The sequence below is a fragment of the Lipotes vexillifer genome, unplaced genomic scaffold (genome assembly GCF_000442215.2).
Source record: "Lipotes vexillifer unplaced genomic scaffold, Lipotes_vexillifer_v1.1 scaffold896, whole genome shotgun sequence".
Classification (NCBI taxonomy): Eukaryota; Metazoa; Chordata; class Mammalia; order Artiodactyla; family Lipotidae; genus Lipotes; species Lipotes vexillifer.
Window position 1 is genome coordinate 1,198,688 of NW_006778096.1, and position 4,782 is coordinate 1,203,469.

The window sequence follows — 4,782 nt, forward strand, 5'->3', positions numbered from 1 at the left end:
ACAGAAGCAGAAGCACAGTGAGGACAGGAAAGTAGTACCACAGGTGGAGTATTGGTGGCTTCTCAGTGTCTGCTTCCAAGTCTTTCCAGAAGCCCTGCAGAATTTCCACTCTTGAGTTTCGTGAGAAGACCCTACATGATGATGGCAAAGACCCTCTCGTCTGTTTACCTCTAATTAACTTCTGTTACTTGGCAGCATGTTTTGGTGTGCCAGAGGATGAACTGGAAACAGTACTTATATGACACTGGATAATCATTTAACCTTAGTAACTCTTGGTTTTTTTAATCTCTGAAATGAGAATGAAATAATTCTGGATATTTATATCACTTCTGTAATTGAAAAGTAATGATTGTAGTATATATTGCTAGAAATCCTCAAAAATCACCCAAAACTCTTTTTTAGTATTAAAAAGTGCTATCCTTTATGTAATTTAATGTTGCCACTTGAATTGTTCCAAAGCAAATTGATTGTTTATCCATTCTTAATAAAAAGTAGTTGTTTTAAGCACCTTTGATATGTAGCTTAGAGGGGCTGGAAGAATAGTATATTGCAAACAATTAGAGATTTCCTTTGTGAGATACAAACTTGTTCAACAGGGGGAACATCAACTTCATTATTACCCCACTTTCACCATAAAAATCAGTTATTCTGCATATCTTTCTGCAAAAGGCAGTCTTAAAATGTGGCTTATTTTTATAGGCATATATATATATACATATATATATATATATATATATACACACATACATATACACACATATAGCCACAGTTTTACCAGTAATATTTCTGACTCTTCTGCTTACCAGTTTTTATTGCCTTGGACATGTTAACCTATGCAATCTCATCACCAATCTGCTTCTTTTGTCCTAATGGGGAAAAATCGGACCACTTGTTGAAAGAAGATTTCAATAAAATAGTCTGTGAAAGTACTTTGTAAGCAGTAAACGACTATACAAACATAAGGAGCTAGTATTTCCAATTACATGTATAAGAATTCATAATCTGAGGAATGGAAGCAGCTTTCTTCTCGCCTATCCTTCCTCCACAAGAGTCTGAATAGCTGTATGAAGACAAAATGTTCAGCCTCTTTTTGTAAGTTGGTGGCAATTCTTCATTAAAGGAAGATCTTTTCAAGAAAGAAATTCAGTCTTTCCATCTTCCATGTGTGGAACATCTGTGCTAAACCCATTCCATGCACACATCTTTGAAGCAGTGACTGCCTAGAGGAAATACTTTGATTTTGGCTTTATTTAAATGCCTGAACTTCTATTGGAGAAACAAAAGATTTTCTAGTAAGAGCTCAGTTGGGAAGGAGACCAACCTCCAACCTGTTTAACCACTCAGAAGCCAAAACAGCCTGGATTTTTTTTAGTGCATCATGAAATGAAATCTCCCCACAACTTACAGCATACACTAACAGCTGGTTTGGGATGCTACTGACCCGGGGTGCAATCACTGCGGTAATTAGATTTAATTTTCCTAATCTAACAGTGCCTGGCTCCATCATGTCTGTATCTTCTATATAGAAAACCATTACTCTCACTTAATAATACTTGGACATGCTTAAGATTTTTGCAGCTTAGTTCCCTAATATTAGAAATTACTTTTTGGTCACTGTAAATATAGCTATGCAAACTGCTATGTATACCAAACAGTTTAATTTGGAGATTATCCTACTTCAGGAACTTTCATCTTAAACTGTTAAGCAGACCTGAATATCATTATACACTCTTCTGCAAGTCTTTTGCGTTCTTGTATTAACTCATTCAGAAAGATGGAATCAGCCATAAGTCAGTGGTGAGCCTGAAGGGTTGGGGATTTGAATGTTTCTGCAAGCCCAGGGAAGCATGGCTTCATTCTCCAACATCCTGGGGTTACTCACTCCGAAAGAGTAACAGAGATCATAGGACTATGCGAAAAACCTGTCTTCCTGGAAGGAGAGAAGGAAAGACGCGTCTGATTCTATGCCTACTTGCGTCTGGAAAACGCCTGTTTATGTTGTAAAGAAAAGCCGTCAGTATTATCATCTCAGGAAACCGGGTTTGTTTTATGTGTGTGCATGTTATGCGTGCTGTAACACGAAGCTGACCAACTGATAGCGCGACGAGGTACTGGTGTCCCTGGGAATTGTAATTGTTCGGTCGGTTAAAAAAAAAAAATATCCAACCGTTGCTGACAATAGCACAAGGTGCATTTTGATAGTATAAAGGAGGGAACAGACGAAGTCATGCAAGTTCTGAGTATGTCTTAACCCTCAAAAAAATAAGAAAGGAAAAGAAATGAAAGCCTGGGGCAGAGGGAGTGTTACAAGGAGCGAATTGCTCAGGACTTCAAACACAGGGAGTCATTCTGTCAAGGGGAGGGGGGCGGGCGGGGGCAGGCACTGGGCCTCTCTAACAAAGTCCTCCTCTCTTTGCTCCCTCCCACTTCATTCACTTGCAAATCAGTGTGTGCCCACAAGAGCCAGCTCTCCGGAGCCCGTAACCTTCCCGTCCCGAGAGCTGCAGTTTCAGCCACGACAGCAAGAACCGCTGAGCGGGCGACCGCAGCGCCGGCGGAGGCAGAAGCAGCCTGGGCGGGTCGCAGTGTCTCCCCGGGCGCAGGAAGGCGAGCAGAGGTGGGTTCGGTCTCAGTTGGCAATGCTGCATGCCTTTTCTTTTTTTAATTCTGTAGCGTTGATGGAAGCCAATCAGAAAGAGAGCCATCTCCGCCCGTTGGGTGCCGCACGCTGGAGTTGGGAGGGATGTTCAGCCTGCGAGCCCGGGTCGGGGCAGGCGCTCGGGTCCGGCTGCGCGGCCGGCGCTGCTGCCGCTGCCCAGAACGGACGCCGGTTCCCAGGGAGCTTCGGCGCCACTCCTCCGCCTTCTGGTAAGACCGCGGCGGGGCTTGGTGGGGGCATATGTGACGGGGCCGCCGGGAAGCACCCACTGTCTTTCTCTCCGCCGGCAGAGGCTGCCAAGAGAGCTCCGGCATTTGCAAAGTTGGCTGGTCAATTACCAAGGGCGCTGGTGCGTGCAGGACCCGCGGAGCCGTTTGGGGCTTGATTTATTCCCACCTGCCCACATTACAAGGGTCTGTGCAGGGACTGCTTTGGCCGAGTTACATTTCTTGGTTTGTGGGCTAAAGCAGAAAATTACGTAGCTTGAGAACTCCCGAATGCTCCCAATAAGGAAAACTTAGGCTAAAGAGATGATTTGTCTCGGAGAAGAAGCTTTAAAAAAACTATTAGCTTGCACGTTGGGGGCAACGCCTGCCGGCTCACATAGGGCAGAAATGCTTAGGTTGCAAGGAAAGTCAAACGTTGGACTCTGAAAATGGAGCACACCGTCCAGGGAAAAGTCATACGGAAGACGGAGCTCGCTCGTGCTCTTCCAAGGCTGGCCAGGCACAAATCTGGGGGATAACGCCTCCCCCGGACTGGCTGGAGAACAAACCAAGTGCGCCTGGTTTTAGGTGTCCGATGCAGGAAAAGTGGAGCCCCCAATGCGTTAATTACGGAATTGAATAAGAGGGAACGTTGCTATGGTGTGTATTGCAGAGCTGGGATTACTTCTGTAGTTATTCTTATGCCCAGAGTTATCGGGGATCTCGAGATGGGAGATGCTGGAAAGGTCAGCATCGTACTGAGAAGTGTTGTCACTGCTGCAATAAAATCTGTATTTTATGGGAAGTTATATGCAGGTCCTTGTTAGTGCAAGGGGCTGTTCACCTGAGTGAACTACAGAGAACATCCAAGTACCAAGAAGTTTAATCATCTGGAATAGCCACACATTTCTCTCTCGCTCTCATATTTTTTTTGGTAAAGACATTTTAATTATGACATTCACACTATGGAGGTGTATCATCCCGTGTGTCTCAACCAATATTCATTTTCACTTACTGAAGCACGTAATGTAGGAAAGAAGAGGTTTTTTCCTGCAAAAAATGTTGCTGGAGTGGCTAATGTGTACATGTCTGACTGCTTTGGAGGGGTGCACATGCAAAATATGGGCTTTCGAAGTGGTTATAATCCAGGGGGTGCAAAATCCTCCCTGTGTGGGAAAAGGAACACAGGGATATACCTTGCTAATGCACAACTCTTCTAAGAATGAAGAACAAATAAGCTTATACAAACGGTGACCAAGGATTGCTTATTTCCTTTCTCTTCTTGCTGATGCCTGTCCCTGAAAAGGAAAACCTTTGGTATTTTACTTTAGGAGAAAAAAATCTCTTCCAGTTTGGCTTGAGCATCAACCTTTGTGTATCAGCACTTGCATGGCTCTGTGCTGGCTGATTTTTTTAGAGAGCCAGAAAACAAGTTGTGTGAAGAAAGGGGATATGATCAAGCAGGAGGAGGGCAAAGTTTATGCCAGAGGCCAGATTTTCAATGCAGAGCTCAGAAACTTAAAAGAAATCTAACAATTTACTAGTAAATGCAATCACACAGGATTGTATCTCACCCCCTTTTGCTCTTTGGTGTGCTCAAATTAAAAAGGTATTGGGGGGAAATAAAAGGCAGATATTTTTCTACCTGTTTTGATGGTTCATGGCATACTTTAGAAGCAGAGGAAGTAACCCATGTCTTCAGAAAAACATGAGAAGCAGCAATACATTTCTGAAGGAAAATAGCAATGGTTAGTTCTTCTGTACTTGTCTACAATTATCTTTTGCTCCCATTATAAGTGACAGACTGGTGTCTCTATAGGGACTTTTAGTCCCTTTACTATCTGGCTTTTACATCAATTTATTGCAATTTCATTTCTTTTTTTTTTTTTTTTTTTTTTTTTTTTTTTTTTTTCTTTT

The 4,782-nt window shown here is 43.0% G+C and overlaps 1 protein-coding gene across 1 annotated transcript in view; it reads left to right on the top strand.

Moving 5' to 3' along the window:
- Positions 1–2,431: 2,431 nt before the first annotated feature.
- Positions 2,432–4,782, top strand: part of CDH6 (cadherin 6) — a 128,963-nt gene continuing 126,612 nt past the window's right edge. The window contains exon 1 of the mRNA XM_007451410.1: positions 2,432–2,617. The gene's annotated coding sequence lies outside the window, so the exon portion shown is untranslated. The remainder of the gene's footprint in view (positions 2,618–4,782) is intronic.